We start from the raw sequence: 27,363 nt of genomic DNA, 5'->3' as shown, positions 1-27,363 counted from the left end.
AAGCACCTCACCTGGTTCATGTCAAAGTAGAAGAAAGAAGATCATCAAGATTTTAGAACATTTTTTATTTTCCTCCCCACTTTCTTTATGTGAAAGTCTTTAGGGAAAAGGTCCTTTTTCTACTCATGGAAACCCCCACAAAGCACAATGACACACTTTTGTACTGTGTGTATAATTCTTTGAAATATGAAGAATCAAGCTTAATTTTATCCTACAGCAAATTACTTCAAAGCCCGTGCTAAGCCTGCAGTCTACGGACCCACTCATTTTGTATTTCTGAATGTGTGTGTGTGTGTGTGTGTGTGTGTGTGTGTGTGTGTGTGTGTGTGTGTGTGTGTGTGTGTGTGTGTGTGTGTGTGTGTTTGGGAATGGGAGTGAAAGAGGATATCTTTTGCTGAATAGAGGTTTCAGGAAATGCCGCTATAGGAGCCCGATGTAGCTGGACTGTATAACTTGGTGTTCTCACACACACACCTACAGATACACACACACACAGAGTTTGACAGGCCGGTGTTTTATGGTCACCAGTTGGCTCAACTTAACTTTCCTTTACATGTGCCACTTGTGAATGTGTGTGTGTGCAACATTTCCCTCTAACACAGGTCCGTGCACATGTTTTTGTGAGTGTGTGTGCGTGGGTGTGTGCACATGCGGATATGTGTGGCTATGAGGTCATTAGAAGCAATTAGCTGTGGCACTGCAGGGCTAGTTAGGAGCTTGCTGATGGATTGGAAACATCCACAAAGCAAACTCACACTTCTTCAGTTACATCCTCTCTTCTCCGCTCTCCTCTCTCACACAGTCCACACAACAATCACTTGCTGTGCTCTCAGACAAGTTTGTGTGCGTGCATATGCCTCAGTTCAGGTAAAACTGTGTGTATAGCTGTTGATGTGTGTGTGTGCGTGTGTGTTTTTGTGTAGCTGTAAGTGGATTTGATTTCAAAGGTATGTCTTAGGCCCATTTGAATCATTAAGTATGATTAGTGGAGAGGGAAGGAGGCCTCCTACTTGCTCTTTACCCACAAAGAGAAAATGTACTACACTGTACTACCAGCTGTGCTTGTGCCAAAAAAATGAAAACAACTCTCTCTCTTTCTCTTTCTCCCTCTCGCTCTCCTGTTTTATGTCTAATGTTTTCCTCTTTCTTACCTCACTTTGTTTTTCATTTTCTCACCACTTATTTGAAATATGTCAGCTAAAGCTGGTACACTTGATATTTTTGTATGCACACTTCAACCTTTTTTCCATCTACTGTCTACTTAAATTTCTATAAAGTGGTATGTGTGTATAACACACAGATTTGATTAAGGGTCATAAAGGCTACTAACCAAGGCTTACAAGGTTAATCCCCAGGCTCTGAGCGCTAAGAGCTCCAATCACATGAGTAATTTATACTTGCAGAAATATGGACACATAATATGCCCAAACCATTGCATTAGGACCAGTTATATACATAGAAAGAGTTAGTTTTAAGGTAAGGTAGAAAGTTAGCCTTTTGCATATTAACGATTCTTTAAAATCATTAGAGTCTACTGCCAAGTTCAACTTATTTGATGTCGTACAGTCTGGTTGGCAGAGGAAGAGGAAGTGGAAGAATAACATATGCGTTTACAGTGTCATCTGATACACTCTGAAGTGAAAAAAGGTATCTACATCTGGATTCTTCTTATTTTCCCCAGCAATCTTCAGCTGTCTCCAGAATATTCTGGTATTTTCTCTGTGCGATCGACAATCTGAAGCTTACCTATAAGCTTCTGTGATGGAAGGGAGACGTCCAGGATGGATGATTTATTTATTGAAGTTGTAAGGACTTTCTGCTCTCAATCCACATCAGTACACTGCTGTAAATCAGCAGGCTGGGAACCTGTCCAGCTTGCTCTCCTTTCTCTTGTTTTGATGGAGGTTAGTGTCAGGCTTTCTTCTCTGTCTCTTTTTATTTTTGGTGTAAGTGTCACACACTTCTGGGGGGATTTGTTAGGAACCTATCAAAGCGGCATGTCAGACAATGTTGAGAACCCGCTACACCCCTTTCAAAACTTCAACTCGAATGCTCATCTGCCTGTTTGCTGTGATTGGCCAGCTGTTTGGTGATGACAGAAGATCCTGGCTGTGCCTTTCTGCAGATTTTTGCATTCAAATCCAAACACACAAGGGACAACACACACATGTGTGAACTTTGACGTGCACTGTACACCCACATAGACTAACCACAGCATCCGACAGCATCCGACAGCATCCTAAGGAAAAAAAAGAAAAACACGATGATAATAAAGTAAACATGACTGCTGTTCTGCTGTGTAGGTACATATACACTTATGCACATAGGTGCTTCTGTATAATGGCTTGTTGCCACAAATCATGCAGCAGTAACGCATTGCTTTTAGGCATGTGGACGTGGTCAAGACCAACAGTTAAAGTTCAAACTGAGCATCAGAATGAGGAAGAAAGGTGATTTGAGTAACTTTGAATGGGACATGGTCGTTAATACCAGACAAGCTGGTCTGAGTATTTCAGAAATGCTGATCTACTGGGATTTTCTTGCTCAACAGTCTCTAGGGTTTACAGAGAATGGCCCAAAAAGAGAAAATTTCCAGTGAGCAGCAGTTTTCTAGGCCAGAGGTCAGAGGAGAATGGCCAGACTCTTTTGAGCTGATAGAAAATCAACAGTAACACAAATAACCATTTGCTACAACTGACGTATGCAGAAGAGAATCTTTACATGAAGCAGATGGGCAACAGCGGCAGAAGAGCACACAAGGTGACACTTCTGTCAGCTAAGGTTGGGAAACTGAGGCTGTAGTTCACTCAGGTTTATCAAAACTGGACAATGGAAGATTGAAAAATGCTGCCTGGTCTGATGAGTCTTAACTTTTGCTGTGACATTCGGATGGCAGAAATAGCAAATGATAAATGAATGAATATAGCTGGACCTTATCAGGGTCGCGGGGGGCGCTGGAGCCTATCCCAGCTGTCATAGGGCGAGAGGCGGGGTACACCCTGGACAGGTCGCCAGTCTGTCACAGGGCCAACACACAAGGACAGACAACCATTCGCACTCACATTCATTCACACATTCACACCTAGTGACAATTATATATATATATTATATATATAGCTATTGGATCACTTAGCACCACTTAGACAAATCCTTGTGTGGTTGTACATTTTTAGACATTTCACCTTGTTATTCTATTTCTTATTTTACTTTTAATGTATTTATTTATTTATTTATTACCTCATTGTTGTTGATCTCTGCCTTGACATGTAACAGTTTTTGATTAGTGGTTGTGTGAGTTTGACTGTGAGATTAGGCTGTTTGGGTAAGCTGTGAACAAATTCCCCTTTTGGGGGGATTAGTAAAGTTAATCTCAATCTGTTTTATGTCTATTGTCACTGTTGTTGTCTTTCTACATTTCTGCCCTTGGAAAATAAAATATTTACTGTTCAAAATGTATTTAAGTAAGTTTCCTGTTGGCTGTTACATGCATTTGGTGCCTTTTTTCCACCCTTTTAACAATTAGCATCATTACACCTAATATACTCCATTCTTTATAATCATCTTCCCACTTTTGTGCTACAGTCCGCTCCACTTCTGCTCTTGCCTGTTCTCCTCGGCTGCGTGTTGTTTCAGTGCCTGGAATTTGTTTTAGGTAAAAAGTCATCGCTTCTCAGCACCACACCACACACCACAAGTAATAGTTGTTTTAAGATGTAATCTGGGGGCACTTAGGCTTGTGTATTTCTGCAGCGAGAATGTTCATGCATGTATGTTTTTTCTGCTGTGGAAGTGTGTGTGTGTTTATGTGTCAACAGCCACAGAACTGTATTCCCAAATTAGTCTGTGGTCTGTCAAAGCTTCAGAAAACAGCTTTTTTTTTCAGGCAGCTGAAAGATGTGTATTTGTGTGTGTCACTGTGTGTGTACGTGTGTGTGGTGTGCGCCTCTCTGTTGGCTCTATGCGTAAGCCTGATCTGAGCTCGTGTAAAACTGTGAATGCTGAGAAATCAGGCAAGCGCTGAGGTCATATTGTGCTTTTGGCCAATTTCTCCTATCAGTAACAAACCCACACTCACACACACACAGACACACACACCTACACACACACACACACACACACACACACACACACACGCAGACTCCTTTACCTGAGCTCTCTCTTTGTTTCGTTACCTTTTCGCTTTACCTTTGATCCTCAGACATTTTAGTGTTAAATCTAATCCTTACTCTTTGCATAAATGCACCATTATCAGTAGTTTACAGTAAACCCAATCCCACTGCTGTGGCCGGTTTACAGTCGTCTCTTTTTACTCCCTCCTTTTCTTTCTTCTCAGATGACTTTTTAAAAAATACAAAAAATATTACACAAATAACAAGTTCTAATTTGCTTATTTTATGCCTCTTTTTAGAGACGGTGTGTGGCTTTTTATTGTGGTGTGTGGGTGATTTTGTCTTGCAACTTTGTTTGTTTACTCACAAAAAGAAAGAAGGAGGAGGAAAAGGTGGAGGAGGGAATGGAAAAACTTCAGTTTTATTGCATGTTAACAAACAGATCTGCGTAGTTTACGACTCTTTAATGAAGGAGCGGTGCTGCTGCTCCTGCTGTCTCTCCTCGAGTGACTGTTTTCAGGAAAAGATGAGGGTTTGAGAGAATATAAAAAATAAATAAATAAAAGACCCGGAGCTGTGATTGCAGCTGTGGATGAAGCATGGATATGAAACGAAAGAATTGTGAACGTGTGTGTGTTTATATGTGTGAACATGTGTTTCAGCAGTATCTAATAGCTGCTTCATCTGGTCTTCATTTGGTAATAAATGTTTGGCTGCTTCTGTACTGCTTGCACATGTGTGTTTGTGTGAGAGTGTTTGTCACAGAGAAACCATAAGAAATGTCTGTATTGGATTCTGATGTGTCAGATGTGTCACCAGGTGTGAAGATTTGTCTACTTCCCACATTGCTGTCTGGCTTTTTCTTTCGTTACGTGATCGTAAATAAAGCTACATAGAATGAGAAGCTTTTTATTTACTCTGTACAGTTGCTTCCCCCAACTGGAACTCTAAAATCCCCCATCAATGAGCAAAGCATGCCAAATGTTTTGTTGCAGGATGCGAGCGAAGACACGATTCTTCATTTACTTCTGCCAGCTGAGAAGCTGACGAACCAGTGGATTAGTTATACCAGCATCAGTGCATCAGTATACTGGCTCAACATTCCTGCCAACATTCAGATTTTAAAATCACAGGAGTTTTTCCACCCTAGAGCATCAAATACTGTCACAAAGTTATAAACGAGGTGTTTTGTTTTTTTCGCATCAGTGCGAAAAAAACAGTGTTTTGTGGGGCTTTCTCTTTTGAAAAAGTTGCTTCAAGACACTAAAACAGCTTGTTATGTGATACCGAAGAATGCAACAGCACTGAATAACCCAGGTAAATATTTAAATGGTGCCTGCTTATATTCATTTTTCTTTTTAAATTCTTATAGAGAAGTATTCTAAAATGCATGTCACTGAATATGTTGAGGTCTCTCAGAGGTTTGAGCATGGGTATAAACTGTGCAATCTCCTCTACACAGATGCCCACCAGCACAGATGCTTGCAGAGCACAGGACTGGTTCTCAGGCTCTGCAGTAATTTGGGGTCAGAGTTTGGGCCTCTCGTCAATCAGCAGGTCATTAGAGCTCTTTAATGACCCCCTCCTTCTTCTTCTCTTCCTCCTCCTTCTACTGCTCCATTTACTGCTCTCCCTTCGTCTCTGTCCCTCCTACCCCTTCATCCCTGTCCCCTAACTGCACTACATTCTAATGCTTCTTGTTTATTTCTTCTCTTTCCTATATCCTCTTGTGCCATGTTTGATTTACCTCACTCTTGATTCTCTGTCTCTTTTTAGAAATCCAGCAGATTATTTTCTAACGCTTTACCTTTGCCTCTCTGTTTCATTCACTACTTCTTTTCCTCCTCTTCTTATTTTGATATCTCCTCCAGGGGCAAGTGAACTGGCTGACATGGTGCAGGCCTGCACTATTTCACATGTCTTGGGTTCGATTCCTTGCATTCCCTCAGATAACAAAACAGTCCGAGTCTGTTTTTCTTCTTTTTTATTTGTCATTCCCTGATTTGTCTTCCTCGCTCATTCCCTTCTCCCTGCTCACTTTTTGAACCCACTCTGTTGTCTTTCTTTACATTCCTGCATGCCTTACTCTTATACTCTTATGTCTCTTTGACAGTGAATAATTCGGCAGCATCTATCTATTAACTGTGTGTCAGCCTAAGGGCGCTTTATCATTTGTCAAATGACATCACCCAGCAACTGACACTCAAAAAAAACCAAAAAAAAAAACAAAATGTGCACAAACAAAAGCTGTGTTTGGCTTTTTGTGCTTTTTTTTAATTAATTGATTTTGGATGGAGGCTGAGGACTGTAGTGCCTGGAAAATGTGTTCTTTAGACTGTTTTTGATCTGTGTATTTGATCTTTGTCTGGCTTTCCATTTTTAAAATGCTACATTTGTTTTAGTTTTCTTTTAAACTTCTTTAAACTATCTTTTCCAACTTCCACCTGAAAGTATCAAACCCTTAAGAATGGCATTCATCGTAACTGATTGTGCAGTTCATTGGTTGCATTCAGAAGATCTCACCCACTCAAGACAAGGGTTGTGATTCTACCAAATGCGCCATAGTTTGTTTCAGAAGCATCCCAGAGCCAGCTTCCTGCTCCAAATCCCTAAAACCAGGTTTATATTTTATGGAAGTCAAGCTGCTCAGAGCAGATGAGGAGGGCAGGCAATATGGTCAATTATCCCAGGAAAACACCACGTACGCAACAAGAGCTCCTCTTCTGCACCTGGTAAGACTCGAAACCGAGCAAACGAAGGAACACAACTGCATTTGAGTCTCGGCGTCATGGACATGCACTGGGAGTATTACCAGGGATATCCTCATCTCAAGTGTTTCCTGACTAGCCCTGACATTATATGGCTATTGTTTACTTGCTGTACCTACAGTCTTTTCCTAACCCTAACCACACTGTATTTTCTGCAAATATTATAGAGCTCTGAACGTTAAAAAAAAAAAAATCTTTGACTATAATCTGGGGTTTTTCCACAACCATCTATTATCAACACTCGTATCGGATGTCAGGGCTTGCTGGAAAAGTATGATAATGATCTCTCAAATCTGATTTGCAATCAGATTTTACACCGATCTCTTCCTCCATGAAGTGTAGCTTTAATTTACCCCAAATGAGCTCCACTAGTTGAAAGATTTTTATTAAAGGCAGAATCAGAGCTGTTGCAGAAGTTGACGGGATCCTCAAAGAAGCCAGGAGAAACGCCTGCTTGAAAACTGCACTTTTCAGCTCAATTTCAACAACTCCAATCCAAGTTTCTCACCTTCAGTACTGAGTGAAGCGGTCTAGACGTTACAAAATGCTAAAACATATTTAGCATTTTGTACTTTTAAGGAGACATCCAATTATCTCTGTAACAATGGGAACATTTATTTTTTTAAAAATGAGCACAATTAGTAAAGGGTCAAAGGGACCAGCGTGAGTGTGTGCTGAACAAGCGCTGTTTGTATTCTAAGAGCCCCGCCTCCTATCTCCACAACATGTGGAAGTAATATCAGCACAAATGTGTTTCTCATTAAAGCAGCATCAGCAGCGCGTATGAACATGGTCAGGATACACAGACAAATTAGCCCATTTCCCCCAACATGCACATGCATGCCTAAACACACACACAGCACACACACAACAGCACATGCACCCATGCATTGACACCTAAACACATGCAAGCACATACACTTTTTTATGAGCACATGCCTGCCTAATAAGCACTCAGCAAAAAAGCAACATAATGACTTTAGCTGTGTGTTGCTTAGTGTTCTGTGTTTCCTTGTAGAAGACAAACTAATTAAGCCAGGCTGCTGAAAAAGTGTAGGAATGTGCTTAATTATGTGCTGTTTGTCTATGTGTGTCTGTTAGTGGGGTCATGTAGAACCAGGCATAGCAAGCTTGGTATGAAAAAGATTATGATAATCAGACTGTTTCAGCTCTGCTTATTTCCCCATTGGGTGTGTGGATGAATCTACAGTATGTGTGTGTTGCATTTAAACGGAAGGGATTGGCTTCCTGTGTTCTGATTGGACAAAGTCTGAGGAAAGCCCCCTCTGGTCTCAGTCTCATTCACTGTTGTCACACTTTTCCTCCATAAAAGTGGCTATAAATATTACATGATTTATACTTGTACGTGGACAGAAAGTGCAGTGTGTGTGTGTGTGTGTGTGAGAGCGAGAGAGAGAGAGAGAGAGAGAGAGAGGGTGTGTTTAGATTCATAACTTTTATTACCTGTTTTTAAAACCTGGAATCTCAGTATAGTAACATTTTATGGTTTTCACATAAAATATGTATATGTTGATACATTTGGTGAAATAATCAGACATATGCCATATATGTGTTTATCTATAATTGAACTTGGCTCACTCACTCACTCACTCACTGTGGGCCCTGTCAGAGTCATTGTTGATCCTGGTTCTGACCTGTTCTGGGTGAGGGATGTTTGGATATCCTCTGAATAATAGTGAGAGACGAAAGCTTGGGCGGACACTGTAAGTATGTCTGGCATGGTGTTTTTTTGGAAGTACATTTGTACTCTTGCTGAGATGAAATCTTGGCCAGAGCTGCGAAAACAGAAAGACAAAAAAGATTAATGACCGACTAAATGTCCATTTTAGGTAGTGAGACTTTTGAAATCTTAGAGGGGGGAAAAGAAAATAGGCAGACCTGCAAATTGGTTCATTTTTTCATATTGTCTTTCCTGGGAGACATTCAAGAAGAATGGAATGAATTCTCATTTTTATACCCAAATTTGATCCGACACATTGAACATAAAACCACTAAAAACTCATTTTTCTTTTTAGGAATGCCTGTAAATTTCAGCATTTTTTGTAGAACAGTATGGAGTGTGTACGGATAACAAAAAAGCTTGCACATACTGGTGGATTATCAGGGCAACATAAAAAAATGATTTTGGTCATTTCAAAAAATGCTAAATCAGGGTGTAAAACTTTACATTTAGAGGTGGTTTTATGAATTTGTTAAGCTCAATTGTTCCATAAAGCATATGTGAATGTCAGAGGATTGGATGTTCGGTGTCAGATATGTGTGGGGGAAAAAAAGAGGTTTCTGAAAGTATTTCACAATCACAGCATCCTAAGAATGAAAGTAAGGCTACAAATCACATAGAAATACCGACTGGTACAGTGTGATCAAAAGGCTTAAGGAGTCTGCCTGTAAAGATCAACAACAGAGACAAACTTTCCCATTAGAGGTCATCTTCTAGGGTACGTCCAGATCAGCCTTAGCACTGCTGCAAAAATATATTACCACTTGGAAGATTCATTAAAAGCACTCCCACTTAGCCTCTCCAATGGACTCCTTCCACGAATGGAAGACCGTGAATTTTGTTTATTCAGACAGCACTGCAGAACTCTTACACTGAAATTTGTATACATATGAATTTAAATACGGGATTAAAAAAACAGAGATAAACAAGAAAACTCTGCAGTAGTTTTGAAAGTTATCTGAGCGCTCATTATAATGCCATTGTAGTTGCTCAGTGAAGCTTGGGGAGGAAACAGGTTGAACCTGCTGCAGACGGATTCTGAGAAAGATGAGAGTGTGAAAGAAAAGTGAATATAGAGAGAAAGTTTAAAATGGCCAAATGTTACCCAGCTAGGTGCCTTTTCATAGCATCTAGCAATAGCTAAAAATAGTTTGAAAGTGACCGCCATGCCAACATTATGATGTTCTTGTTAAACGCAACACAGCAAATGGGACCAACTAAGCTAACCCCAAACCCTCGGCCCCTCAACACTCAGGGTATAAAATGATGACATCACGATGAGCTGTATGGTGGCTTTCCAACGTGCTAAGTTTGGCATGCAACAAACGAGAGAGAATTTAAACATACAGAAGCATTTGCAGCTTTAAATACTAATCTGTGTATTTGATGCTCTATTCACAGCCATGTAGTGACCAAATTAGCCCTATTTGTTTAAAAAAAAAACAAAAAAAACAGCTGCATTTAATTCTTTCAATCTGATATTTCTCTCTCTGGCTGTCTTCATTCTACATTGTGTACGATTCAGTTTTTTTGCTGTGGTGTTTCTGCCGTGTACTGATGAAGTAAAACTTTTTCGCTGGTGTATAAATCCTGAGGCTGTTGTTTGCTGCACTTTTTTTTTCTCCATTATGTTTAATTACCTCTGGACCAGCATGAAAAAATGAGGTGTTCAGGGCTTAACAGAAGCTTAAATTAGAAGAAAATACAAAATGTCATAGTCATCTTTCATCCAATTATTTTGTACTTACTGGGGCAATAAAAGTATTTCAGGTTTGTTCACAAGTCAAGATGTTGATACTAAGCCAGGGAAAACAGTTGTGCAATACCTGCTGTGGCTCTCACTTTTTCCAAGTCTGATCGAAGGATCCCACTGATGTCATTGGGGCTTGGAGGCAGTTTAATAGAAAACCTATGCTGCAAATGGGAGTTGTGGAGTTCATGTCAACAAGAAGACAGCACTGGTTCGATTATCCAAAATACAAATATGATTCACTTCTTTGATCGGTACATGCAACTACAAGAGAGGATACTGACCTAGCATTATTTCACTGGAGCTTCTTATAGTGTCTGCTTATGAAAGAAACCGTAAAGTACAATCAAATGCAAAGTCCTCCATTGCAGCACCATCCTCTGCAGATGTGTTTTGCAGATATTGTCTACAAGGTTGACCTTTACTCTGGAAAACCTCCCAGTTTTACTTCTCAGAGTTGACTTTACAAATTAAAAAAGGTAGAATTAATCATTTGACCAGTAACGGGAAATGCATGTGAGCAGTTTGACAAAACTGTGCATGCACACACACACAAATGCTCACATGCAAATACACACGTGCACACACTTAGCAGGGGCTTTATGGTGGGAGCAGGGGCGCTGGCTTATATATTCAGTCTGCCTGTTTTCCTAATCTTTGATAGTCCCCTGACGCAGGTCTAAGCCTCGTCACTGTATTGGTTCAAAAGGGGTATTAATCACATTTGGGAAACGTGCCCAAATCCTCTTTCCTTCCTCTTCTATTGTTTTGGTCTCCTTCTTTATCTGTTGCTTATCTTCCTCTTTTAGTTTTGTCTTCTCTTGTCTGAAACGCTTCACTATCAGACTGTACTGCCTCGTCCAGTTTTTCCGTATCCCAGGCCTTCATGTTTGTAAGCGTGTGTTTGCGTGTAATGTGTGAGCACACATAAGTCTACGCCCCCTCCCCTTCGGGCAGTCTCTTGTACTAAATACAATGCTAAACTCGCAACAATGACACTTTACCCTGCTTCTCTTATAGCCTTCTTATAGCAGGTGGACGGGTGTGTGTGAACAGAAACCGGAGACTGAATTGTATACCTTATGGTCACATTTGTAGAAGCAGAAGAAGAACAAGATCGACAAGCTCATGAGAAAAACAAACTGAAGGAAGTGGCTGATGGATATGACAGAGCTCAATAATTGTAAATGAGTACACCAAAATAGAGGAGGGGAGGTGGGTTTTATAGCCCCATCTGTCTAACTGAGTTAATGATCAAACAGATACTGGAGCTGAGTCTCACTTTAAGTCTCCCCCTCTGTCTAACGAGACAGGGGCACTCAGCCCAGACTAATGCAGCTTTTCTCCTTCCTCTTCCTCAGTCTGTTGCTTAATTAGTGGCCAAAGAGAGAGGGGGGGGGGGGGGGGGGGGGGGTGGACTGAATGAAGAAAGAATAGAGAAAAAGATTAAGAGAGCGATAACCTAACTTGTCACGGCTCCACCATTTCTTTGGCCCTGTCCATCAATTGTCACATCTTGTTTTCCTGTACACGACCACAACTTTCACTCTCTTCCTCTGCAGGAACCAGAAGTTTAGGTGGGAAAAAACAATGAGATAGTTTCTTGTAACCAGGAAAAAGTCTGCTTTCACACACAGCACCATGAATAGGGCTTGGCCAATACACAGTTTTAAAGTAAAATAGACATACATGAATACGTTTGCTCTGACAATGGCATTTCTTATTTACGTATGCACTCATTCAAATCATGTGTTACGTTGTGTCAATTACAGATGAGCGTTATCTTTTGTTAAAAGAAGGATGCTGTTAAATGCCTCAGACTGCTGGTATAGTTCAGTCTGTACACAACACCACTCACCCATCAGCTCCGAGTGACAAAAACCCTGTCTTGCTTACTGCAAAGGAAGCAGATATGATTAGCCATTTCAGTTAAATAGCAGGGGAACTATGGAATTATTGGACATTCAAATCACTTGTTTTCAACCGTTTCCCCATTATGTTCAGCAGGACCTAGCGATAGCAAAACAGCTGGAAGCACTGACGGTGAAAACCTGTGGGGATGTGATTGTTTCCCACAAAGAAATTTGAGCGGGAATCATTAGGAAATTGATGAGCAGAATCGATAATCCCTTTGATATCAATAAAAAATCAATTCCCTTTTCTGCTCGAGAGGACTTGGAGAGCTTGGCTTGATGATAATTGGGCTAAAATTACTCCACAGGAAGTCATCTGAGTCGGGTCGATTATGTTGTGAGTGGTGTAGCAGGAGGATAAAATGCGAGTCAGCTTTGACTTGGATGTACCTGGGGTAGGGTTTGATGATGTGGGATTGCAACAATCTAGGTGGAGAATTGTCTGGGTTGGGGGCAGTCTTGGCATTTTAAGAAATCACTGTACACAGTGGTGACTCCATGGTAGTTCTAGCTGAAAGGCAATCCTGGCTTAGGTTGAAAAACACTTTTGTTATAGAAATATCTGCTGTAAAATGACAAAAATTGTCTTTCTTGTTCATTGAGGGGAATTATCTTAAAGGCACTGATTTTGCTAGTGCAGTTGGGTCCAGTAAGTGTTTAAAAAGAAGAAAAAAAGTGATCTTTTCTATGGTGAGAGCCAATAGAAATGGATAAAAGAGTAAATCATTTTGGGTAAACTATGATCTCATGATCCAGTCTGCTCCATTCACCCTTTCTCCATCCTTCATCCTCCGATCTCTTTCTCCCCCTACTTTTCCGCTCTGCAGGATATCAATTGGTCAGACCACCTGTTGCTGTTGGCGACGGGGCACTGACAGGAGAATGTGATTGGACGGCGAGGTCATTAACCTCTGCATATAGAAAGTGGTGAACCCTGGCAGGAGGGGGTGACGAGGACACACACTGCCATAATAAACACAAACACGTACACGCAGACAATCCCACTGACATGCACAAATACCCCCACACACCAAAATTATACACACCCCAAGGAAACCCAAACAAACACACACACATTTAAAAGCACTTTCCCCTCTCCCTCCCCCGTTCATCCTCCTCCCTTCCTCTGAAGGAGTATTTAGTAAAACAGCAATCGGCTCTATTGAGGACCAGTCTCTTTTCTCCTCTTCTCTTTGTCCTCAGCTGATTGGCAATTTGTCTGGAGATGAATCAGTTTGCTGGTTTCACAGGAGAGGCTGAATGGAATAAATTCCTAAAAGGCAAAGAATTAGAGAGCTAGTTAAGAGAGAGGGGGTAGGACAGAAAGGAGAGGGGAGTTGGGGAATGAGAGAGGCATCGAGTGAACTAGAGGAAAAGTGAAAAGGGTGAATGAGAGTGCTGATTTAAATGGTGTATATAGCACTCCAAAGAATTAGAGCAGAGACGGAGTGCTTCGGGCAATTAAAACGGCTCGCTGCACCTCTGGTCCTGTTGTCATGGGTGGAGGGTCCTTTGTAAACCTCAGTGCTCAAACTATGGCTCCAAGGTCTCTGAAAACAAATGATTTTATCTAAACTCTTGAACGACTGTTGGTGGAACTTTTTTTTTTAACTGTAACATTATGTCAAAGCTAGATGGCTTAAACAGAAAGTTGCAGTATTGTGCAAAAATCTTGAGTTACTCCTTATTTATTTATACGATGCTAGGAAAATAGGAAAAAGGTGGATGAGAAAAAGATCTATTTAAACGAGTGCAAATGTCCATGGAAATACAGTATAAAGCAGCGTCTGTACAATTCTAATGAATCGAAAGTCACTATTTCACTTTTATTTTTTGGCACAGTCCTTGAACTCATTTTGGAAAGGCTTTCTAATTATTTCTCTCAGCAGTCTTCAGGAATAGTTATTCAGGTTTCCTGAAGGACACTCAAAGCTTTTCTTTGGATGTTGGCTGCCTTTCGTTCAGTGTTCTGTCAAGATGATCCCACACTGCTTCAATAATGTTGAAGGCCGGTCCTTGACTGATACTGTTCCACTGTGTGTTTTTCTATTCAGGTATACTTTTACTTACTTGCCAGCCTGTTTGGGATCATTGTCATGCAAAAACAATGAAGCTGCTGCCAATCAGATGCTTTGCAGATGGGATTGCATGGTGGATAATTATCTGACAGTACTTTTCTTCATTCATATTTACATCAATTTTAACAAGATCCCCGATACCACTTTGCGAAGAACCATTTCAAAATAGTTTCTACTCCTGATTTAGTTGCCTTTTTATGTTTAAATGATTCATAGATCAGTGTTAAGTTGCAAACAAACAAAACAAAAATATTCCTTTGAAAATGGCGAGGACAGGACTAAACTGAAAATAAGAAAATGTCTCATAGACCATCAGAAAGCCTGAAGAACTATTGTTCAAGACCACTATAAAAATTACAAAGTCTCCTTAGAAGCAAAATATGAAGAAACAAGGGTTGGCTCAACATGTTTACACAGTACTGCACGGGAAGAGTACATTCTGGAAATGTTAAAATTACCAGTACCTTTCCAGAACCAAAGGATTTCTGGGGCATTTTGAAGCTGAAAAGCATCAGAGACAGCAAGAAAAAAAAAAGCAAAACCTAATGGAGTATTAGTTAGTGATAATGCTGGATGTGTAAATATAAAACTGCTAACTCTGTTATCACATAACTGATAAAATGAGAAACATGTGCAGTGTAATGTAACATCTAAATAACCTTTCCAGTTGTCCAGTAAATGAATCATCAGCAGATGTCTCATAACTGTGTCTTCATCTTATGTGGAGCCATTTATAGCCCACAAGGAGAGGTGGGACACATCCAGGCAGCTATGGTCGTTTTCTTCGTAAAAAAAACTGGAAAGTAACGTGTAGCCAGCATGTGATTGTAGCTGGAAACAAACCACATGTCAACATATCAACATCACAAAAGAAAATCCACAATTACACAAGTTATGTTTTTAATTTGTAGCCATATTGCAAGGTTCAAATAAAACTTCACAAATGCTTGACTGTCACAATAAGCTACCGACAAATAGTCACACTCATACTCCCATGCACACAGACACAGACACACAAACACTTCCGTTGGGATGTCCCCTATTCTGTTATTTTGGCACAGTTGACAATATAAACCTTCCTAACAGACAAAGGCTCTTCCTGAAAGGCTGTATATGATATCCTCTATCTCTGTTTTACTCACATGCACTCTCACACACACAGACACAACAGCATAAATGGATGGAGGCATAGATTTCCGCTGGGATGTCGTCTTCTTCTTTGTTTTGCGACAGTTGACACTGCCAAACTTCCCAAGAGACAGTTGCTTTAAGGCTGGACATTACATCATGACACACAAACACATACAGCAACATTATACTGTACTCATGCACCCACACGACCAGCTCGCAGTGTGTGATGTTCAAACTTTCTGTCACTTTGTTTTAATACTGCACAAATGACGTGATACGTTTCCTGAAACCTTTCATATTTTCTCATAAGTGTAAACAGAAAACACGACGTGAAACTGGCCAAACCAGTCTCTTCAAATTTGTTTTATTCATGGACGTTGTTTTCAGATCATACAAACATACAGATGAAATTTAAAAATAAATATTTCTGAGGCTTTCTGACACTCAGCCATGTCTTAAAGAAAAGACTTGCTGTTTATAATTTTTAAAAAGCATTTTAAAATTTAAAAAATACCCAAAAATCTGTTGCAGTCACAAACATATTTCAGGCATTTTTCACTATAAAGATAGAATGTGATACAGTAAAAATACAGAACTGCGAAGACACAATGTATATCACAACTGATTCTGCATCGCCTCTTGTTGCTACACAGGATCTGACCCCATGTTTGATCCTCCCTTTAAAGAGTAACATTGTACAATTTACTTTTGGTAGAGCACAGATCTTAGCCTTTATTTTATCTGAGCCTTCTCATTGTGGGGGCCACAGATAAGTAGCAGATGTACTCTGTTTTACTCTAGTTTCTACTGATGTTGATGGCATTCAAGAAATTTTAGATAATTTCTCATCTGCTGCAACTCTGTTTGTGAATGTCTCAAAAACAGAACTTGCACCCATCCCTGAGAAGAACCATCCACCTGACATACTGCTCACTGGGGTAACACTAAAAAGTGCAGAGTTGTTTAAATACCTGGGGAGTGCAGTCACCTACAGCCACTCATTAAACATTGAAGGTGAGAGGAGAATCCTTTCAGCAGCAAAAAGCCTTAGTACATTACATAAATGACTCATGACATCAAAATGGAAAGAAAAATCGAAGTGCATAGCGTGTTTGTTCTTCCACTGTCAACCAGTAAGCTAGCCAGAACTCAACTCAGACACCTGCAGCATGTACAGCAAATACAGCGGGAAAAGAAAATGCCACATGTTGAAGTGCTTAAATGAGCCGGGACAGTCAGTGTGTTATCCCTTACAGCTTCTCAGCTGCGATGGACTGGCCATGTCAGGCATGTTCTCTACAGAGAGTTCAGCGATGGAAAAAGGAAACCAGAGTAACAGAAACTCCACCATAAAGATTTCCATCATGTGAAGAATGCTGCGATAAATGACGACACCTGTGAGGAGGATGCCTTAGACTGAAATAAATGGTCAATTCAGGCAACCGAAGAAAAGCCACATACAGAGAATGTCAAAGCACTTCCTACCAGAAAAATCAGCACATAGACGCAACCGCTGTGGAAGATACTATTGATCTGTGGGTCTTGTGGACCACAAAAGTGCCTGCCAAAAAATTATGTCTCCACACTGTCATCATCAAAAGTGGACTGCTGACGTGGTTGATTAGGAGACTGAGAATCCGGTGAGATACCAAGAAAACAACTCAATCACAGCAGAAAAAAGATAAATAGACTGATACTTACATGCTTTTCTGCTATGACTGACCACTCAGAGCAATTTTCACTACAAGTGTGTTTCACACAAGTAGGTTTTTGTAAGACCTTGTCTAACATTGACACACACTCTCACGGATTCAGGGTTTAGTATCGTGCCAAAGGACACTTTGACATGCAGCCTGAGGAGCCAGGAATCAAACCTCCAACTGTCCGATTGTTAAGCAACCCACTCTACCCCCTGAGCCACAGCTGCTTCAAAAAAAAAGCAAAGCACTCACTCACCATCTCTTTACGTATGTATGTAACCCCCCATGTGGAGAGATACATGCATGTTTTAGCTTTCACACAGAGGATCATCTCAAACCGACAGGTACAGTTCTGCCTCTTTTTGGCAACTCACACAACACCTACTGTCTAACTTTTAGGACACCTAAGTGTTAAGTGTTGAAACTCTAACTACATGTTTCTCCATTGTGGAATTTAATGTTTTTTTTCTGGGGCTCTTTTCTTTGTCTGTGTCTACTTAGGAGTGGTAGTAATTGCACAGGTACATTTTTCAGATGTCTGCCAGTAGACCACCTCATTGGGGCTGTCAGCACATACAAGGCATGAAAACATACAGCAAGAATGAGTAAGGATGAGGGAGGAAGGAGAGGACAACAAAATTAGATGGGTACAGTGGCAGGAGAGCAGTACAAAAGGAAAAAGGTCAAGGAAAAGACGGAGAAAGATGGAGAGGTGAGATGGACAAGCGACAGACAGCATGGAAACATAAAAAAGAAGAAAGGGGGATGAAGAGAGAGAGAAAGGAGAAAGGAAAGAAGAGAGAAATAGACAGGGTGATTTAATGGAAACACACTGCTGTCATCAAGGCTAAAGCCCAAGAGATATTATACACATCCCTCATTATATATGGATTAAGCAAAGACAGACACATGGACACACACACACAGTGCCCACACATATGCCGCTTATAGCTGCACACAAAAATGTGCTCAAAAAGTCAAGCACACACATGGAAATGTTCTCATGGTCAAATTGTGATAGCCTGTCCCGATTTTGTTAACCTCTACCCTCTCTGCCTCTGAGGCATGTTTCCTAAAATGTTCCCTGGTCAACTGAGCCTATGGAGTTATCCTCCTGTATGGAAATCTCATCATTGCTTATCTGTGTTTGTTCAAGACCCTTTAAGGGCCTGGGCTAAGTGATGGTCTTATTATTTTAACTTTTCCTCATGCAGAAAGAAGCGCTTCGTAGAGCTTTCAGATTCAAACATACAAAGTCGTGACTCATTGGTTGCCGAGTACATGAAACCGAAGAATGCATGTACAGACAGTCAAAACAAAGTCAGGCAGACAAATAGTCTGGCAAGCACCCAGCATCCCAAAGAACCAGAGAGCCGACAAAATCCCCGCAGTGAGCCATTCATACTAGACATGCATAACAGTATAGGCTAGGAAGTGTGTCACGTAACTTATTTTTCATTTGAGTATCTTCTTTGGTCTGAAGTTGGGTTTTTGGTGCTGGTTGTTGGACACTGGAGCGTTATTTGTAAAAATGGGATCAGTTACTCATTAAAAAAAAATTAGTGGGTTTAATGGTATGGGTTAAATCAAAAACCAAAACTCATCTTTCTCTCTTTCTCTCTCATGTCTGATGTCAAAAATACTAACAAACAGACATTAACGGTTGATTCCTCACAGGCCCTTTGAAGGCAGAAAGTCCTCCCCAGTGTCCAGCAGGCATACGTGTAACAGTGAAGTTGCAAAGAGCAGAGGTAGTGAGTGACTTTAAATGCATGAGGTCAACAGACAGACAGACAAAAAGACAGGACGCCAAGCTAAAAATGGCAAATCTGATGATACCAAGAGTTTCATCAGGAGTAACCAGGATGGACATCAGAGGAACAGCTCAGGCTGAGCAGTTTGGAGGCAAAGTTAGAGAGGGTGGGCTGAGATGGTTTAGACATGTGTGGAGGAGGGATAGTGGATATACTGGACAAAGAATGCAGAACATGGAGCTCACAGGCAGGAGGAAAAGAGGAAGCCCACAGAGAAGATTCATGGATGTAGTGAAGGATGACATGCAGAGGCTAGTGTGACAGAGGGATAGGGTAAACCGGGGGCAGACGATAGAAGACGATATTGCCACAGACAAGATAAAACATGGATGTAGCTTCCAGGTCCAAAAAAAAACAATGCAGAAGCGCTTTGGTTCTTTGATTCTCCTCAAAGAACATAGATGGTGATAGTTGTGATTGCAAAAAGACTTCCAGACCTACAACTTGACCTCTGTAAACACTTTCCTGCTAAGCTTATGAGCTCAGTAGTTTAAGTCAGGGTATATTGAATTAGATTTACAAGATTTTGTAAATCTTGGTCATATTGTGGTTTAAAATGGAGGATTATTCCTGATCTGTTCATTGGATAATGACGTATGAGTGACAAGTCTTTTGCCAATAAGCAAGTGGTTTCACAGCCAACCCTCCTTAGTCTCATCTGGTTTTGTCGAAACCAAAGTAGTGACGGTGAAAAATGCTCAAGTCTTTCATGGAAGCTCTGTCCATCTTTTATGGACATCATGTATATAGACTTGCAGGCAGGCTGATCTTACTATTTCAAAGTGTGGGCTGAGTTGGACTCCTGTGCTGCCGTGCCAGGGTAACACTGGTAGTCTGCCCAGTCCAAGCTAAAAATTTGTTATCCACATAACCCCATGATGAGTGAGCTCTGGAGATCCTTATAGATGGATTTTGTTACCTTTTGGCAGAACAAGTTTAGCTGTCCTGTTGTCAGCCTTTCAGCTGCTAAGCAAACTACACTGGCTGTGGTTTTATATTTGTCTTAAAGAAAGGAGAATAGTTTAAATCTAGGGCCTAAGAAAACATTGATTCATGTTTTTATTGCAGTATTTAAGATTTGTGGACATTATATCCCAAAACAGGGTCCAAAAATTGGTCCTAATTTTGAGGAACATCGCCCGTGCCAAAAATATAGGATTATGTAACTGAAGTAAAGAACTATTTTCAGCAACAAGAAAAACATCACAGGTCTGTTTTTCAGTAAAATCATGACGACACAGAAATAACTGAGTCTGCCTGAATCCACAGAAAAAGTTCTTCAAGATGTTTGGAACCACCTGTCTGCCAAGTTCCTTGAAAACGGTGATCAAGTGGAGAAGAAATAGGGGAAAGAAAGGCACATTTACAGTCAAATCAGGTTTAGATTTTTGAGTTTGCAGCTCTCTAAATCAGGGGTGTCAAACATAAGGCCCCGGGGCCAGAATCGGCCCGGCAACAACGGCACTTTGGCCCACTGGACAGCTTTGGGAAATATGAAGAATTGCATAAATTTCTGACCTTTTTGCTGTATTTTTATAAGTTTTACAGCTTGTCCTGCTGATAAATAAAGATAAAGACCTCCTCCACAGTCATTTAAACTACACCAATGTAGTTAAGAAACAGATAAACAGTTAAATGACAGAAGAGTTCCTGTTTTTCATTGCCTGGTATGGACATTTTGGTTGAAAAAAAGACAATTTCATCAACCAACAATAACTTTGTTTTATAAATGAACGATGGTCGGGGCAGTGAGGTACCAGAGGTTTTTACTGTCATTTAAAACATTTAACACGTATGCTGTTGAACTTGAACGTCTCTATCTTATGTTAAGATATCTCAGGAATTAAATGTGTAGTTAAACGTTTTTTAAGTGGAGTTTCACTTATCCGACACAATTAAGATTCAATGTAAAATCCCTGCTCTAAATGAACAAATATATAAATATAACCCAGATTATTATGATTTCTTTTTTAAATCCAGTCTTACTTTTAATGCCTGTACATGCACTGATGTTCCTGACAGTGTGGTGGCAAGAAGTTGGCATCTTACCAACTCAGGTTTAGTGGCACAAAAAGTGAAGCAGTGCTGCAAATAATTGATATTATGTTTAAAAAGTGTTTTGAAATGAAAATGTTTCAGAGAAGGAACATGGTATGCAAGCACAGCTAGCTTTTGGCTTAATCTTTATAACTAACAAGAGCCAAAAAGTAAATGTGGGTATAACTCAGCAATTTAAAACTTTAAGTGGTCATTAAATGCTGGATGGGTGCAGATGCTAGGTGCAAACAAAGAAACAGAAGTGAAACATTTTAAAAGTAAATTGTATATGTGTGGATGTGTCCTGAGTGTTTCCTCTCTCCTCTCATGTTTGCCCTTTGTCGTGTTTCCACCGTGTCTTTGCTGTGTGGGGAGCAGTCAGATCAGATCATCTCTTTCACTGGCTCTTCTCCTGTTTCTCACATTATCATCCATTATCCATCTCTCCTCCGCTCTTTTCAGTCCCTTTGTCATGTGTGCCCGACTCCCCCTTTCTGTCCGACTCTCTGTCTCAGAGAAACTCTCTCACATTCTGCTGCGCAACAGCATGTCCCATGTGCACAGTTGCTCCATCTCCTTTTTGCATCCACCTTTTCACTACTTTGCTTTGTTTCTTCCTCCCGCTCACACAGACACACTTAGACGTATGATATCCCTCTCTCTGCCTCTTGCTCCTCTTGTAGGAAACAATGCACAGGAATGGGCGTGCAGAGTGTGTGTGTGTGTGGGGTGGGGGGTGGGGGGTGGGGGGGTAAAGTTGCTTTTCAGAGATGTCAGGGACATCCTGTTACGCACACACACACGCACACACACACATAGAGGATGTCGGCCGGACAATGGATAGGTCTCAGGAGTCTTAGTGTGGAACGGAGGCCTTACCATACTTTCCACTCCTAATTCCCTGCTCTGTGTTTAAAGATCTGTTTCCACCATATTCCATTTTAAAGCATACATATTCTCTATATCATCAACGCCATATTTAAATGACTTTTACATCCCTTACTGTCTGTCTACCATCAATAAAAGCAACAAAGAAGCAGATTTCTGCTACATGCTCATATGTGCGGGTGTGTGTTTGAATACAGGGCAGGTGTACGAGTGTGTGAATGAGTCTTTGTGCGAGCCAGGTAGGCAAGTAAAGCTGAGACAGAGTCAGAAGTGCAGCCATGGGGTGAAGAGTTCAGACAGAGAGTAAGTAAAAAAGCAAAGGGACAGAAAAAAGAGGAAAAATACAAAAACAGAGTAGAAATGTTTCTGAAAGGTTCGAATGAACGTGTTTGTCAGACCATGTGAAAGACATCGGTCTGGACTTTCATAACATTCAGAAGTGGAACGACAGGATGTTCACTCAAGACGTGAAAATCAAAACAACTGCTGCTGCTGCTGCTCAGTGTCTTTTTGTACATTTTTTAAATGAAACTGCTGTTATTGAATTTGCTATTCCACTAATTACAAAGAATCCTCACCGAGTTTCTGACTGACTTTGCTGCAGATGAAATTCAATCACATGAAAATTTACTGACAGATTGTAAATCAGGGAAAAGTGAATCTGTACATCAATACATAACTTCACATGTCTGTGTGAAGTTGCGTATTGAAACGTTCCTGTCAGTGACTGACTGTCTCACTATAGTTTAATGAAACACTGTATTTGTTCTCACCCCCAACCAGTCGTTGGAGATGAGCCTGGTGGTTGTATAACTGCAGGGTCTTTACCTTACAATATAAAGCACCTTGAGGCGATTGATGTTGTGATTTGTAAATAACATTTAATTGAATTGAATGTAACTTTTTGTTCCTTGATATTAACACTATATGCAGAATAGAACATTTTTATTAGCAACAAGAGACATGCCTATTTTTACCGGTTGATCTTGGTTGTAATTTTCAGTGTTTGTTATATTTGGAAAAAACAACATTTTCCTTCAATACCCCACAAAAAATGTTCTTTTAATATGGCTCAAGAATGCACATTAAATATCATGTGGGCATTACTGGTTGGGGAAAGTGTGGGAAATTTCAGGGACATTTTTCCTATTTTTTCTTCCCTTAAATGTATTTTTACTCTCACAGCGCTCCACAGATGCGGTTCTTTTTTTTTCACCACGTTTCCCATTTTTGTCTTTATGTTTTCCCGGGGCACTGAGATAATGGTGGAAACTTAGTGTGAGAGTCATCTAAGCACATGCTACCAAAACACATGATTATTAGGTTTTGTTGGGTTTTTGTTTTTTTTTTTGTTTTTTTTTCTTCAGATCTAACGCTATGCGCGACGGTACGAGCCACGGATGAATGGAGCAGAGAGATGGGTGAGGAGAATGCGGAGAAAGAGCGTGGAAGAGCAAAGAGAGCTCGAGAAGGAGCAGTGCCCAGTGCTATTGTCCTGTCTGTCAGTCGCTGGAGGGAAAGAACAAAGAAAACTGGTCGGCTGTGGCGTATCACATGTCTGTCTCACTCTTTCTGACTCTTTGCTCTGTTATTCACTCGCACTCTCAGTATTCACTCCAGGAGATGTGTGACTTCTCTGCATTTGTCCTGTCTTCCAACCTCCCCCTCCACAATTCTTCTTCTTTTAGCCTAATCATCTCTCCTGCTGTCTCACTTTGTTTACCCCCTCTGAGATATAAACGTTCTCCTCAGAGGCAGGTGGGGTCAGAGCAGGTGGAAGGCAGGACTATAGGTAGGCACAGGAAGAAAAGAATGAGGAATGGTGGGGGGAGGAGACCCCGGACTACAGCACAGGAAAGGAGGTCGCTGCAAGGCCAGTACATCCCACACCTGTCCCTTGGTGCCAGGGAGGGGCAAATAGGAAGATTGGGGAGATGGAGGGGGACACACCTGTCCCATGAGGAGCTCACCTTTTGGAGAAATGACTGAAAGAGCGGAAAAGAGAAGAAAGGGAAAATGTAAAAAAACACACTCGTCCCCTGACCTTTGATGGGGGATGAGAAAAGCTGTGTGTATGCTATTTGCAACAAAGGAGATAAAAAACAGAAGAGCATAGATGCTGGACAACAAAATTAGTCACTGGTAGCTCTTCACACACATTTTATTTCTCTGCCTTGGTCCACAGACCATCCTGATGGTTCTCCCTGTTGTTTACTTCTACCATCTGGTTCCAAGATGGCATCTATATTCATTGGCCACCCAGCACCGTAACATGGAAAAAGTTAAATAATGAAATGTTTAACCAAATGGATCTATTGTTATGGTAACAAATCGGTGCTTGGAGAGACATGTGCTGGACTACTGCTAATTTCCATGACATAACAAACATTCTGTCTCAGCTTTCGGAAGTATAATGGCAAACTGGCCTCTTCTCTCCTCTTCTCTTCTCTTCTCTTCTCTTCTCTCCTCTTCTCTTCTCTCCTCTCCTCTTCTCTTCTCTTCTCTTCTCTTCTCTCCTCTTCTCACACTAAAAAAAAATCTTTGTGGGAGATTTTTTCCCCTGTAAAGTTGAGGGAACATTTGTAGCTTCCAGAAACAGTCCAATAAAAACAGACCTCTGCCTCACTTTCTGTCATCTCTTGCTCCCTTGCTCATTTTCACTCTATCTCTCTCTCTTTCTATTTTCTTTCAGCCCCATATTTCTATCGCAACTTGTCATCCCTTCAAAAAAAAAAAAAAAAAAAAAGATCATACCATTCCAGCCTCTCTTATTATGTTGAAACAGGATCACGCTGCTCCAATGTCAAGAAGTTGTACGACTGCTAGTGTGTTCTCATGCCTGGTGTTTATTCACCAAATAAAGATACCTCATAAAGGGAGTTACAAATACAATGAAAATGAAAAAGAATGTGGGACCTTGGCCCACACATTTCCAGTGGCCTTAAAGCTTGATTTGTAGTGCTAGGTTAAATCTACACTGCTGCCATGCCAGAACCATAAACCTTAAACTGCAGTCTACGTCAGCGCCTGATGTGCACCTTTCCAGAAAAGTAACTGTGCATTACATCAATGCAGCCTACAACAAGTGTGACGAGTCCACCTGGTTAGCTATGTGCTTTGTAAGCATGCGATCGCAGACAAATGCAGCTAATGTGAGAAATATATAACCATCCCCTCAATGATGGTTTGAAAAACATTAAGCTGGTTTTCCCTGTGCAGCCCTAAATCACATGCTGGCACCCAATCATCATGTAGTAACTCCTGTTACAGTCTCTGTTGTCAAGGCAACATGAACGTGAACAACAGCATATTTACAAATAAGTGTCCTTACTATTATTCCTGACTATTCATACTTCTGTCATGCTGCTTGATGCTTCACTTGCCCTGTTTGAGGCCATGTGAAGACAAGTCCTCAGCTTCACTGCTTTTTATTGGATATTTTATTACCTGGCAAAGGAACAAGAGCTGAACATTAGCCACTTAGATAACACTGCTGTATTTGCAGTGATGTTATATCAGTTTGCACCGGCCCTATAAATACTGTGGAAAAGATAAAGAATAAAAGGTGGTGGTACACAGTTTTGTTGTAGTCATCGACTGCTCAGATGCCCACATTTAAACTCAAAATGCCACAGATGGGATGATAACACAAGCATGGCATCACTTAAGAAGCACAGGCTGGTTTAATGTGAGCTGTTTGAGGATTACTACTTTCCTATCTGGTCTTTCTTTGAGGATCACAGCACGTCTTTGTCATGTTAATCCAGTAATTCCCTGCACTCGCTTACTGGGGCTAGATCAGAGGGTACAGATGGGGACACCTACCTCCAAGTTGATTACTTAGGCCTCTTGTTCAGCTGACATTACACGTGTTTGATGACAAAGGGACCCACATCCCAGAGAGGCTTTAACTGGTTCATGTGTACCTCCCCAGTCATCTCTCACTTTTTCACTTCATCATGTCGCGTGCGATTGATAATCAGGCTTCTTCACTCAATAGTTAGAGTCATTCTTCTGAAAACTTGTTAAGATTTCGAAGAATCTTCCTCAGGGACACAAGACAAACAAAAGCGCTAATATGTCACAATGTGTTACATAATGCTTTCTAAATGTGTTTTCATATTGAACTTCTGATGCTTTCTATCAGAGGAAATTAAGATTGATATTCACATTAAGCTTCAGAGGGGAAACCAGTCTAACCTAATTATGTGAAATTATTATGTCATGCATGGCTCCACTTTAATATACAGCATGAGTGTCGAAAATCACTGGCAAACTAGTCATAGCACAATGTATGAGGAATTAAGAGATTTCACTGCTACCTTACCTTTTTCTTATTGACCTGCTCATTCCCTCTATCTTTTGTACAGATTACTTAGCTCTGATGAGCGCACACTGCTCTGCTTTAAAAACAAACTGATCTATCAAATAGTTGACTGATCCCAAAGAGGATGAGAGAAGTGAATTTGTTCAAGGAAAAAGAAACTTTTTTTCCATCATCATCTCTTTTTTTCTGTTCCTTGTCTTCTCCACACCTTCCTCTTTTCTTTTTCTTTAACCGCTTGTCAGTGAGGCATTTTCTCAGTTTCTTTAGCGTTTCTGTTGAACCGAACTCTTCCTTGTAAGGCCTCACTGGTTGTCTGCCACTTTATTTCAGGGGAATCGGTTTGTTTTCTCATTGGGTGAGTGGAAAAAAAGGCAGATCCGGTTACAAACTATTTAAAAAAGCCCCACACACAGTACATGGAACGTAGGACATTTGAGTTTTTGTTCACTTTTTAAAACATGGGATGATTATCACATGTTTAATCCACATGGTTTGGGGGGGGGGGGGGTTGAGCTCCTGGACAGATATCATGTCACTGTTATTCACAGAGAATCCCGGTCCAGAAGTGTGCTCACTTTGTAATCACTCCTAAACCACTATATGTTACCAAATCTCTATATGTGGGTTAAACTACAATATTATTTTCATAACAAATCTGCTGTGACATTATGATTTCTTATTTTGAGACTTTAGGATCTCATAGCAGATTTTAGCTCTAATGGAGAATACTAAAACTACCCTATTAGGTTACCAACGCTAGTTTCCATTGTTACTGCCTGTATACTCCCTCATACCACAGCTAAGTAGTGCCAGGCCTGTGGTAAACCCCGAGGAGAGAACAGATTTACAGAGAGAGGTTGGGTAAGGGTATTGATTACAGTATATCTTTTTATTTTACCCAAATCAGGAACAAAGATGACAACGGTTTGTTGTTTTTGACACTGCAGGTTTTTCTTTTGGTATGTCTATTACTTTTAAGTGTCATACTTTTAAACATAAGGGAAAGCAAGTTATGCATAAATAAATATACACGGTTTTATGCTGGCTGATAACATCGCCCCACTGACTCTTTGTTGACAGGAAGCATTCTAGCTTTAACCTTTCACT

This window comes from Perissodus microlepis, chromosome 14, assembly GCF_051167445.1.
Source record: "Perissodus microlepis isolate ML-2025 ecotype Zambia chromosome 14, ASM5116744v1, whole genome shotgun sequence".
NCBI classification, from domain to species: domain Eukaryota; kingdom Metazoa; phylum Chordata; class Actinopteri; order Cichliformes; family Cichlidae; genus Perissodus; species Perissodus microlepis.
This window is presented reverse-complemented; position numbering follows the sequence as displayed.